A 14,678-nucleotide genomic window follows, 5' to 3' on the forward strand; every position below is an offset into this window, starting at 1 on the left:
ATATGATTCTAATAAAAAGACTTTCTGGGTGAGGGTAGGAAATTCCCAAGTACTCCCTTCAGCTGGTTCCTGGGAGTGGATAGAGTGACTCAGATCTAAGGGGTGGCTTAGCAGACCACTTTCCATTTGCCCGTCTTCCTTTTCATTTGACATAGATGGAACTGATGCTTTTGAATATACGTCTATATTTATAAATTAATTATGAGACCATCAAAAATTATTCTACGTGACAGTCGCTCAGTCATGTCCGACTCTTTGCAACCCCATGGAATTCTCCAACCAGAAAACTGGAGTGGGTAGCCTTTCCCTTCTCCAAAGGATCTTCCCAACCCAGGGATTGAACCCAAGTCTCTCACACTGAAGGTGGATTCTTTACCAGGTGAGCCACAAGGGAAGCCAAAAAAAATTATTCTATGGAGTCAATCAAATTATGTTTGCAGACTCAATTTTTAGTTCCCTAGAGAAGCTTATGGTTATAATACTGAAAACAGTTTAGTTAATTTTTCATTATCAAGGGCAAAACACAAATCGTCCATAAACACCAGGGGGTCAGCTGATATTTAAAGACTTTAAAGAAAGAGGATCATTCAAACAAAAGAGTCACCATCTAAATAAATTTTTATATGTATTTCAAAGCACTTCTGCTTTAGGCAAAGCCCATATCTTCTTGTTGTAATATTCCTAAGTAAAAAAATCTTACCATTTGTGGAATAACATGAGAAAATAACATTTACCCTCTGAAATTAAATACTTCTGGAATTAACTAATAACTTAGGAACTGAAATAAACAACAATAGACTAGGTTCCTTGAAGTCAAATTTTACATATATCCTACCTATATGTAAAACCTCTTGTTCATTTTGACTGCTATTAAATACAAATAATATTTTATTTTAGACACAGAATTGAATTCCTGCCTTGGTCATTTATTAAGAAATCTCAGATAAATGGCTCAACCTTTCTGAATCTCACATCTCTCATTAATAAACTATGGGTAGCAATAAATATACCATAGGTTGGTGATCTGGCTTAAATGAGATATGTGTAATAACATGGCAAATCATTATCAAAATATGTTTTTATTATTACAGACAAAAATTCATGTCAAGAGTGAGGACTATCTCTCAACCTTTGACCAGAAGAATCAATGATGATTTGAGACTTTCATACAATTGATATTAAAACTGTAGCATTCATTGAGCATTTATACAAATTGAATAGATTCACATGAAATCGTTATGAATACAGCCATATTATATTATAAGATGCAATCATACGGCAGGAATCTATGAATATCAATGTTGAAAAAACCCATCAGCATGTGTACTTTAGTTAAGGCATAGTGAATATTGCATAAATAAGCAATATTTCTTTATATATTATTTGAAACCCACAACTTGGCAGGTAGTGTTGAATCAAGGCCTTTCCTCTTCTGATGAATAGTCATGGAACAACTACTCATTTTTGCTTTCTTTAAAATAAATTTTTCAATTATGGACTTGTAAAAAATATGTTTGTAAATAATCACTTACTCTCAGGAGTGAAAAAAGGACAGCCATCAGCTTAAACATCAAAGTCATATTTCTAATTTTAATGCTTTAAAATTTAATGAATGTTTTTGTGCCAACATAACCTTTGGAAGAGTAACTTGCTTTTACTGCCATTTGAAACATGGTGGATGCTAGCTCTAAGTAGTATATTATCCTGTTTTATTTAAGTACTTTGGGAACATAGGGCAGAATTGGATAATAAGCCAACATAAACGTGCTGTTAGTTCTGTGTGAGTAGAAATATATCAAGTTATTTTTTTTTAAAGATGTGGTTATGTGACAAAAGAATGTATATCTTTATTCTATTTGGGGAGTGGATGCATTATGTCCCCACAGCTAGAGAATCATGCCATACAAAAAGCTCCATATTAGATCATTTTTTTGGAAGAAACTTTGAAAATAACTATGAAAAATAAGTTTGAAGGCTCCTCTGAAATTATCAAGGATAATTTTAAAGAAATTTAAGAAGACTTGAAACCAGACATAAAACAATCCAGGGTATCAGTCAACAATTTCTTGTTTTCTTTGCCTTTTTGTTTTTCCCAGAAATGTTTCTGTTACTTGTAAAATTGCTACTTTAACAACTAAAACAAATCACAGTTTTTCATCCCTGCCATGGTATGATTTTTTTCAGCCCATAGTATAATTCCTCCTAAAAATGTTGATAATTACTAAAAAGTCTTTTAAGTATCAGATTGCAACTTCATAGACATTGTACTTTGTCACAAAAATTAGTGACACAATTTATATGAGATGAGAGGATGAATATGAAAAACATATTATGGAAACCTTAAAAATAGGAAACAATTTTTGCCACTGTCCTATGGTAAAGTATTTCAAAATGCTATGATTTACCGCTGTCACATAGTAACGTATTTCAAAATGCTGTGAAAAGTATCAGGATAAAAACAGATTAGTCACTACATACAGCTTGTGTAATGCTTTCCCAAATCTGTTGGTACAAAGAGAGATACAGAATGGAAATGCCCTTACACTATGTGTTTTACAAAAGAGACTCTAAATAAATGCCAGGGCACTTTCTCCTTCTCCCTAGAGAGTTAACAGGACTAAACGGCTTGGGATAAATCAGTCAATGTATTTATATAACCTTCAATCAATCAATAAGTCTGATGTCCTTAAGGAAGATTCCTCCCTCCCTTCCTCCTTTGCTCTGTGTGTTTTGTGTGTGATTCTAATTATTTGGGAAATTTTGCAAATATTATATTTCTATCATTTGTTGCGAAGACCGCTTTCTTGTTTGTTGAAAGAAAAAATATTGCATTTACTGAGCACCAATGATTTATCAGTACTTGGCTAAGGTTTAAATGTACAAAGACCCAAAATGGAATAAATCCCTGATGGGAGCAGGGCTCCTAATGGTAAGAAAGCTGCATGGAGATTATTTCAACTCAATGTGACAAGTGCTAGAAGGATTGTGCCAGGTGTTAGTTAATCTTTTATTTGGGGATATTGATCTGTCTTTGCTAAATTAATTCAAATACTTTTGTGCCACACTACATTACAATCACTTATTCCTGCACCAGATAAAGCAGAGCTAGTTTTCTCAGTAAGATATTTCTGATACGTAACAGTCTTCTGTTGTTGTCTGGGGCTTCCCTGGTAGCTCAGTTGGTAAAGAATCCACCTGCAATGCAGGAGACCCCTGTTTGATCCCTGGGTTGGGAAGATTCCCCAGAGAACAGCATGGCAACCCACTCTAGTACTCTTGCTTGGAGAATCCCCCTGGTCAGAGGAGTCTGGCGGGCTATAGTCCAATCTTTTAAGTCCTGTCCGATTCTTTGTCACCCCATGGACTACTACATAGCCCTCCAAGCTTCTCCGCTCATGAAATTTCCCAGGCAAGAATACCAGAGTGGGTTGCCATTCCCTTCTCTGGGGGATCTTCCCAACCCAGGGATGGAACTCACATCTCCCATGTATCCTGCATTGCAGGCTGATTCTTTCCCCATTGAGCCATTGGGGAAGCCCCCTCATTTCAGTTATAAGAGACTCAATGGCAACAATGAAAGCCCTCTCTCACCCTGAGAGGAATGGATTTGCTATATTTCTGTGAAAATAGTTTTAATTCATTTGTAATGTATATTCTTAGAGTTTTTGGCTCTTTACACAATGTACTGACTTTATAAGTTACTTAACAAAGCAAATTATGTATTTTTATAACTTCATATATTGTGTGTGTATCTTTTTTGAAATATAGGAAATATTGAAAGAGTTGAAGTATATTAATAATATTTTTCAGGATTTTTCCCTTTTGCTGTTAAATCTATAATAACATGTACTATATACACTTTGTACTATAATGACATTGGCAGACGCAAGCATTTAGTAAATTGAATTTAGAAAACCAATGAGATAAATATTAAAATACAAATACTCATTCCCTTCAATTACTTGAAGCCCAGAGTTTGAAAATTTTGACAGGGAAAAATGACCTTCTCCCTGAAGTATGGGAAAATAGTAATATATTTGCATAAAGTTTCTAAATTCTATAGAAACTGAAGACACTTTACAAGGTTTTCTGGGGTCAAGCGTTAAATAAAACAAATGTAAAGCAATAAACACAGTTGGAGTTTTGTCCAACCAGTGATGGATAAGCTATAATTTCACCAGGTAGTCCTAAAGGAAAAGTTGTAAAAACAAAAGGCATAGCTCATTTTCTTGTAAAATCCTAACTGTTCTATAAAGGAAGGTCAGACAATTTTCACCCCAAAGAGTAGCTGTCTAGCACAGTTAAATATAGCCAGTTAAATATACAGCATGTGTACATGAGGCTCCTCTTGCCGTCTGTCTTCATTCTCCTCATAAAATTAAGCCAAAGAGCTATCAGTTTACATTTAAGATGTATATGAGAGTTGGGAAAAAAAAAAGACTGCACTAATCAAAAGCACGGTGGCTGTATATACCATTCCTGTGCTTTCATTGTGCTTGATATATGAAGCCATTAAAACACACATTTCCAGGCAGAGAAAGGCAGCAAGTAATCAGAACCTGGGCGGCACCTGCACACGTATTTTCTTTTTTTTTTCTCATTACTAAGACATCAGAATTCCTTCCAAATATCCCTAGAACAGCACGGCCCAGTTTTAGTATTGAGTGGTTTGGTCTAGGTCACCTCTTCCTCCTGAAATGGGAGAAAACGACTTGCCTTTTTTTCTTACTCTTTAGATGTAGAAGCATTTTAAGTGTTTCAAGTGTAAAGGTAAACGTCTGCATTCTGCCACGTTCAGGTGTGGGGCCAGTGGTCTCACTACGATAGACAAGCCCCCTTTTCCTCCTCTGTGTAAATAAGTCATACCTATCTCATGTAGCTGCTCTGAGATATACCGAAAAAAATACATATGAAACATCTTTGGGCAAATATTTTGGGTAAACAGTGTCCGCTATCATCTCTTGGACAGTGAGGAGATCAAACCAGTCAATCCTAAAGGAAATCAACTCTGCATATTCACTGGAAGGACTGACGCTGAAACTCCAGTGTTTGGCCACCTGATGTAAAGCATCAGAACTCATTGGAAAAGACCCTGGTGCTGGGAAAGATTGAGGGCAGGAGGAGAATGGTATGACAGAGGACGAGATGGTGGGATGGCATCACCGACTCAGTGGACATGAGTTTGAGGAAATGGTGCAGGACAGGGAAGTCTGGTGTGCTGCAGTCCATGGGGTCACACCGGGTCGGACACGATTTAGCGACTGAACAACAGTAATTCATCATTATAAGATTGCTCTAGTTAGAAAGTCTGCCCATGACTTGTAGATATTAGAGAACTTCCGTGGGGTATGAGACATTTCGATTTACATTTTCTACTCTAGAATAAGGGCTGGTAAACTATGGCCCATGGGTGCTCTTTGTTCTTATAAGGTCTGTGAGATAACTTTGATTTTACATTTTTAAATGGGGGGGAAAAAAACAAAAAAGAAGACTAGAATTTCATGACAGGTGAACACTATATGAAATTCTAACTTTATTCAATGTCTATAAATATGTATCCATAAATAAATATGTAAATAACACAGTGTCCATAAAATTTTATTGAAACAGAGACCCATCCACTGCTTCACTTCCTCATGGAGTCTCTCCTGAGATCTTACAGCCCACAAAGTCAATACTATTTACATCTGGCTCTTTCAGAAAAAGTTTGCCCCGGTAACACTGAGATGTGTGAGTTATCTGATGAAACCTGTAAGCTTTCTGTGAAAAGCAAGCCTTGAATTAAATGATTCTTCAGAGAATTTCTGACCTGGTACTAAAAGTTGGGTTTTCAGAACCATACATGAGGTAATCTCTTTCCTTGACTGACTGAGCTCTATGTTCTTGGAGAAAGTCTAAACTTCTCTGTCAGTCTTTTTCACAACTAGCCACCTTAAATGAGTATTTTAAAAATTGAATGTTTTTTATCAATGTAAAGAAGTCTTAGCCCAGGGACTGACATGCAGTTGGGGCAGAATAAAAGTCAGGGTAGGTAGTGTACAAAATACTATCTCATAGAAACATGGACTATTACAACTGGAAGGGATATGACCTTCTTATTTTCTGTATCAGGTACAAAAGAATTTCAAACAGTTGATGAGTCTTGTAGAACTGGGAAATGAAATGAAGGTTATAGCTCCTAATATATTATTTTGAGTGAAGTGTTCACTGCCTTTCTTCCATTCACCGATACTGAACCCTACAATGGAAATGAAAGGAAAAATTTATAGTGTTTTTTTGGAATGACAGTGTTTGTCCAGTATCTTGAGTGGGACAAGAGAACTGTGTAAGAACCAGAAATTTTAGAATTTTTAAGAATTTTAGCACTAGTTTCCTGACTTTTCTTAAGAAATTTTTATGAAGATACTGGCAATGTTTAACCCTTGCATAGTCCACTCCTCTTAGAAGTTTCCATGGTTGAAATTTACTGTTGATTTTTACATAAAAGACGCAAATGTCTAAATAGCATATACTATTATAATTTTTGGTAAGGTTTTGTAATATTAACGTACTTTTAACAATGTTCCACAATTTTTACCATGGCCCATAGAGGCCATCTAATTATTTCAAATGTTCTGAAACTATAACAACAAAGACTATTCAGTTGTTTATAGCAGTGTATGCTCAGTCGCTTCAGTCGTGTCTGACTCTGCAATCCCAGGGACTGTAGTCCACCCGGTTCCTCTGTCCATGGGATTGTCCTGGCAAGAATACTGGAGTGGGGTGCCATTTCCTTCTCTAGGGGATCTTCCCGACCCAGGGATCAAACACATGTCTTTTCTGTCTTCTGCATTGGCAGGCAGGGTCTTTACCACTAGCTCCACCCTTCAGTTCAAAATCAAGGAAACATAAGTGCCAGTTATTCTCAAATTATAACTAGCCAAACAGGACATCTATTCCATCCTCTGTGAGTTCACTGTGTCTCTATGTTTTCAATATAATAGATGGTCATTATATGTTATATGATTCATTACATGCCTGTGTAATGTACGTGCTAGAGTAAATGAATTATGAGATCAAATTTATTTTATTTTCAGATCAAGGATAAAATTTTGGCTTTTACAACTGAATTTGGTTTAGTCAGTATATCTGTGAGAAACTAGCTTCATTAAATGTTTGTTGAAAGTTTAGTCATTGTGATTATTTTTACAGTAGTTTTTGTGAATTGATCAATACCAAAATTCATGGGGAAAAATTAAGTTTTAAATCAATATAATTGCTAACTAGAAAATTCTGTGTATTTTTTATTCTGTATTGTGGATGTTCTAACTGGGTCCACTGATTCTAAAGATAGTTATGAGTGAAGAAGAAGAATCCAAAGATAAATACGAAAATATTAATAATCAAATATTATGACTACCCATTAACTGAGATCAAAAGATTATAGCAAGACTGTGCTTCTGATACTACAGAACTTGAAACTGGGAGGGATTTTCCTCAGTGTTACATGACTTTTAACCTCTTTCTAATCCAATGTATATTGGTACTTTATTTCCTCATTCTTAATGATTATATTTTCCTTGCAGGTATTATTTTCAATTTCAGAAATCAGTGGTTTCTATTTTATCTCCTAGCAAAGAGGCTTGGGTTTGAATCCCATCAAGTTGGTAAAATCATATCCTGGGATTTTCTGAGGAAAATGTCATTCTGAAAGTTTGTGAATTTACTTTGGAGCCACCTGCTGAGTTCTCAGTGGACTATTTGATAATTCAGAAACCATTTCTCCTATTTTAAGAAGGTTAGGAAGAGGAGAGAAAACTTTATTCTAAGGTCTTTTTCTCAATCTTCTTCTATAACAAATAGATCTAAAACAAATCCTGGGGGTAAATATGTGAAAGAAATTCTAGAATTTAAGGCAGTATACTAAAGACATAAGTCTAGCACAGTTTCTTTTTCGAGTTTATCCTATAGGCTCTGAGATTAAGAAAAAAAATTAAATAAATAAAGGTATGCATCCTATTTTTGTAAGGAACATGATACCCTCAGTGGGTACATTTTGACAAATTTGTTAAACTACGTGTATTTATCCAAGATCCAGGGGCTTGTGCCTTCCCCCAACCTGAGCTCATTACACCAATTTCAGTTGTGTTTTATTATCACAGCAATTCTCAAGATACACTAAACTGAGCTACTTGGAAAGATCAGGATGGGATGAAAATCAGTGTCTTTATGAGGCAAAAGGACAGCTCAATTATTGGCAAGGAACTCACATGTGCTTTTCATATTATGGTTTCCCTCATTCCTCATGTATCACTCCAAAAATTTTATAAGAATATTACTTATGTTATCCAAACACATCCTCTAGCCCAGATATAAATTTTCACAGGATGACTGTATATTCAGAAGTTCTTCCATTGATCCCTGAGCATGTCTCCTTATGCTGAGCAGACCTGCTCATTTACTTGGGAGAATAAATGTATCCACTGCTGGAAACTTCTGGTTCCCAATTCCATGTGTATTTGGTTTGTCTCTCTCCCCCACTGTGCGTACAGATTATTCTGCTGCTAATGCCCGACCTGCTGTCGGAGAAGTTGAAATAAGACATGATACATGAGACTGAAGAGAAGACATATCTGTGAAGGAGAGCTTCCAGGACAACTTAGAAAATAAACTCGAACTAAATCCCGCAATAATCTTGGAATCCCATGCTGTGAATGTCTGCTGAAACTATTGTGTGTTTGCTGAGTCTCCATAAATTTACTGCAAATACAGAATGTACTGGAAGCTGAGAAGCAACATGATTTTGAATTCCCCCCTTAACCTATTTCATTGTTGTTACCATTTCAATTGTCTTATTTCACTTTTAATGTTTTCAACAGCCAACTGACACCAAATTACTCAGGTTTACAAATTTGTTCTAGGTTTCCATGCTATATGTAGATTTGGGGATTAGAGTTGAAAATTAATAAGAAAAAAAGCATTAAAAAACTACCAAATGTATATTAACTGAATTGAGTTCAAAAAGTACTTACCATGCAGACAGTTGTGAATTAAATATAATTACACAAACAAAAATTAATAATCAATTTTCTGATTTCACGGGGCTCAGAATTCACCTAAATCAAAATGAACACAAAACATAACTAGAGTAAACAGAATATAATCCATCTTCAGCTAAGCATCAATTCTCTGAGTAAACACCTAGGCCCTATATATACATTAGCCAGTGCCTTGTTGGATCATTGTTATATTGTTGCTTTCCTTGCTTCAGCGGCCTCTTCATGCTCAAATATGATGCTCCAGAAACATCTTTGGTACGTAGCCGTAAGACATGCTGTTTCATTTATAAAATCTCACTTCAGCCAGATGTTCAACATAGGTTATTAGGAACATCCATCATATTTTTTAAAAATTCCTTGCAATGTGCTAGACAAGATGTCTGTGTATTCAAAAATAATCCAAGCGTGAAGGAAGACAGTCTACTTTGCTTTAACGTTCATATCTATTCAGGGTCAATCAAAGTATGCCAACATTTGAAGAAGTTAAAAATGAGTATTTTAATAGACATGATACTTTCCATTTGCCACATCTTACAATGCTAAAATCATGCAATTAAGTGTCCATTATCTGAAGACTTTAAAAAGTATCATTGGTTATTAATATACACACTAAGAATATTTAAGCTTCATCTTCGTGTAAACTGGTCCTCCCCTTGACCCACGTCAACTCACCCTGTCACAGTTATACTTACTGTGCAAAACTCATGGATGACCCTTCTCTGAGGAAGAGACATCTACAAGGGTTTTCTAAAGCATCCTCCCAGCTAGACTCAAACTCCATTACCTAAACTCAAACTCCTTCCTGTTTCAGGGAGACGATGACACCAGGCCAGCCTTACTCATAAAAACATGGAGCTTATAGGCTGTACTGAAGGTAGAGGCACATACTCAGCTCCTGCTAATTATTGCTGTGTAGAATTATAGACTCTGTTTTACCAGGTATTTGTAATTTCAAGAGATTGCAAACTTTTTCTGTTGTTATGTCACAGGATTATTTGCAGGGGTCGGGGGGAGGGGAGTCAAACATTTGATGAGCCAGTTTATCTCTGGAGAAGGAAATGGGAACCCACTCTTGCCTGAAGAATTCCATGGACAGAGGAGCCTGTTGGGCTAGAGTACATGGAGTGGCAAAGAGTCGGACATGACTGAGTGACTAACACTTTCATCTACCAGCTTAATCTCGAGGTCTAACTATCTCAGATATACATCCCCCACCCTCTGTGTCTGATAGGAAAGGATGCCCAGTTGAAGCTTGCAAAGACTTCTCATTTTCCCTTGAGATCAAATCCAGCCCTGGGTCTATGACTTTCTGATAGCAAAGTTATCTTCCGTCCCCAGCAGTTAAGCCAAACTTCCCAATACCAGATGACTACCTCATTTTTTTGTTGTTGTTTCACTTTTGCTTTCCTTATTCTTTCTATTTTTCCTATAATAACCCCCCTTCCTTTGACCTCTCCATTCAGCTGACTCTTTGCTTTTAATGTCAGCCAAGAGCTTGTCCAATACAAAACTTCTCTGGCCCATCTGACTCTCTCTTTCTTTCTCCTTCCTTGAAACCTGTTGATCTTTCTACTGTACCATATCCACTGGCATCATTTGCAAGAATGATGGAATAAGTAAGTTCAAGTGGAACTTGGGTAGGACATGGTGTTGTCAAACCTGTTCACTTTGCACTGGTCCAGACACAAGAACAGGCTGTCTAATACAACAAGTTAATAAGTTAATGGTAGAGAAATGACTCCAATTCTGCTTATATTTTGTTCCATTTATTGTCTTATCGATGATATTCAAAACTCCTCCAAGACAAAACCATGCTCTTTCTTTTAAACCCATGTTATGACAATATGAAATGCAAGTTTCTATGAAAAACTTTTGAAAACCTAAAGAGCTGAAGAATTCTCAGAACTTTGTCCCAAACGGAAACACAGACATTCGGAGACAGAATGAAGCTGTGTTCTAGAGAGGAGTCAAAAAGCAACAATCTGAGACAAAGTCACTGTTGTTTTGGCTCCTGTTTGGTGGGTCAGCTGGGTCCACCATGCCTCTGCATGTCCACCCAGGACACGGCTGAGCCTGAAGGCTGAGCTGAAGGCTTTCCTTTGATGAAGCCCATAAAGATTGATCGTGTGGTTAAGAGAATAAGTGATGATGACGGCAATGTAACCTGAGGACCGTGATGACCATGATTACGAGGGTGACTAAGGTCGGACTGAGTTATTTTCTATCACTTTATGCAGCTACAACGGATATTTCATCTGGAACACTAACTCCTTCTGTGGTTAAATGTGGATGTGTTCATGCAAATCACAACTGTTTACTAAGCGTTCTAGTAACTTTTGTGATACATTTTGAGTATCATAAGTTTATATGCATCACATTCAGTTAGCATGCATTTGCACAAAGGGAACTGTGATGATACAATTTATTGAACTTGTGGGTTTGCTTAACCCTCCAATTCCCCATCCCTTTCAGATGTTGTTCCTCAGTACAACTGTGGAATTCTCATGAAGCCTGTTTCAAATATTCTCTCCCCAAGTGTCATCTAAATGCCATAATGCTTGTCTGGATTTTATGAACCAGGATTTTCCTTCTTCATGATTTCTGGAGAACAATGTAATAGAGAAAAAATGGATATAGACTTTAGGACTAGTCAGGCCTAAGTCTGAATCTGAAGTCCACAATTTTCCAGTCCCTGCAAAATACAGTCTACCAACGTGAGTCTGAGTGAACTCTGGGACTTGGTGATGGACAGGGAGGCCTGGCGTGCTGCGATTCACGGGGTCGCAAAGAGTCAGACACGACTGAGCGACTGAACTGAACTGAACTGAACCACGTTACAAAAAGTTGCTTCCGCAGTATACACACTGTATGACAACGCCAGTACTAGGAGAACAACCAAAAACACGCTATCAGTTGCTGTCTCTGTCTGCTTTCAATGTTACAACTCTACTGCTACTGCCTATAATGTGCAAATAGGCTCAATTTCTCTATCAGAAACAAATCAGGGGAATCACGGCTAGAGTGACTTAGATTAGATAAGGAAAAGGATTCCCTGGATGCTCACATCCACTGTTCCAAAGACTGAAGTAGGGGCTTTCACGCTTTTGAAGGGAATTAGTGAGAAAGAGACAACTAGCTTAAGGGGTTCCATTCTCTGGGGTGATTTTCACAAAATTCTGTGTCTTAGTATTTCTACATCTATGATAAGACCCAGCTATGTTTTAAGAGAGTCCTGTCATTAAATGATGACACATAACATAGTTAGAAAAAGCACAAGATTTGGGAGTAACATAGGCACACTACTAGATATAAAATAGATAGCCAACAAGGACCTACTGTATAGCATTTTGTGATAACCTATAAGGGAAAAGAATCTGAAAAAGAATATATATATATATATATATGTGCAACTGAATCACTCTGAGGTACACCCAAAGCTAACACAGCATTGTAAATCAATTATACTTCAAAAAATAAAGAGCACAGGCTGAAATGGAAAGCAAAATACAGAAGCATAGTCTTTTGAACTTGAAGTGAGCCCTAAGAGCACCTTGATTCCACTCAGAAAAAAAAATGAAAAGAAGGACTCAGATTCTGCATCTGTGGCTCACATATCTGTCTTTCTCGCTCCCATTCTCGCAACAGGATTTCAAGTTTGAGCATCATATTGTGCTCAGCTTGTAAGGACATCCGAGAAAATGGAACTGCGCAAGAAGCCTCCCACTCCTTTTGTCCATCAGACAAGGGCCATATGTTGGAGCTAATAGGCTATTCTGTTCTTATCTTCCAGAACTCCCACGTCTCAGAAAATCAGCATGCAGCAGAAAAACAGCCTGGATGCTGGCCTCATCTCAAGAGCTGAGCCAGGCTTTGGTTCCTGCCCTAGAATTTCCTGACCGGGGAGTCAAAATTCCACACTTAAGCCATGCTGTCACTTAGATGGGTTCCATTGTGATGGTCTATCTACAAACCAACATTTTCTGAATAGGTCCTTGTTCCATTTGGCGATTTCCTAAGGCAGTCTTATCAGTGCTCTGATGTATAGTAACCTGATAAGTCTTTATTTAGAACCCATATTTCACTCCTTAACCTTTGAGGCGGGCTTCAGGGAAGCTGCAAGCAGCCAACGCTTTCCCACTCGAGCAATGATGAGGCGCTCACCACTATTTGACACAAATCAGTCAGGTACCGTTTTGGCAGAGACTTAGGTCTCAAGCTTTAGTAAAGCCTCTCAACAGTGACGTCAGACTCTGGAGCACTAACCCTTATCCCTAAGAAGGTTCAGACTCTTGCGAATGTAGGTGTATATGTAAGTTTATTCCTCACATACACACAAAATCAGCATCTAAAACAATTATATTGGTTTAAATCAATATATTTTTTCTTTTATTTTTTTAAAAAATTGAAATGCAGTTGATTTACAATGTTGTGTTAAATTAATATATGTCTTAAGAAGAACTTCTTATACCAGGACACAAAAGAAATGAAATCTCCAAAAGTCAACCTTTACAAAAAAAAGCAAAACTCTTTATTATGACTTTTCCTCATACCTAAACTAATTGCATCTTAAGTGTCTATAAATGATTGATGTTCAGAAGTGCTATGGTCAACACTTTTTGGTGTGGTTTGGCAGAATAAGATCCATGCCAGAAATGTATAGAGACACAGACACCTTATTACTTGAAAATCAAGGTATAAAGTAAAAAGTCGTCAGGTAAACAATGAAAATAGTTTTCTGATCCAAAATTCAGTCTGAATCTGGTGCCCTGATGGAGCCTACAGAAGGAAGCCTATCAGAGCTTTTCCAGGATGTTCTTAGATTACATTCTGAGACAACTCACTGTAAACACATTTTGAGAGGTGCTCATTTTCATTCATTTGAGTTTTGTAATGGGCAGCATTCTGATTAGAAGAAATAGCCTTTGAACTTAGCCTTGAAGGATAAGTGGTCACCTTCCAGGCTGTATGTGATGGGGGAATACCAGGTTGCTTAGCAGAGGCTGTAGAGACACATGACTCCTCACATATGGACGAAAGCAACAGCACCATATACAAATTTGAATTCCAGGGGGACTAAAAACCCAAGTGTGAATGGCAAAACTAGATTTAAAGCCTGTTACTACTATTATTGGGTGGTAAAGAATCTGCTTGCTAATGCAGGAGATGCTGGTTTGATCCCTGGGTCTAGGCTGGGAAGATCCTCTTGAGTGAGAAATGGCAACCCCCTCCAGTATTCTTGCCCGGGGAACCCCATGAACAGAGGAGCCTGGTGGGCTACAGTCCCTGGGGCTGCAAAGAGTCAGACATGACTGAACGACTGGGTACACACAATACTACTATTAATAATTAAAATAAGAATGATGGTTATAGTAACATAGGTTTGGAATTCCTATCCTAAAAACACAAAGCACAAGGTGAATAGAATTTTGTCAAAATTAGGAGTTTCTATTCAACAAATATCAAAATCAGCATATTTTAAAATATCTTTGCAATAGCAAACACTGACAAAGGACAGATGGAGAAAATACAGAAGGGATTCAGAAACAGGAAACTCGAAAGGCTTATAAGCACATGCAGAGACTCTCTAACGTAGAAGTAATTAGAAAACATTAAAATCAGCAGCAGTGATCTTTGACTTTA

This window comes from Bos javanicus, chromosome 12 (assembly GCF_032452875.1).
Source record: "Bos javanicus breed banteng chromosome 12, ARS-OSU_banteng_1.0, whole genome shotgun sequence".
Taxonomy (NCBI): Eukaryota; Metazoa; Chordata; class Mammalia; order Artiodactyla; family Bovidae; genus Bos; species Bos javanicus.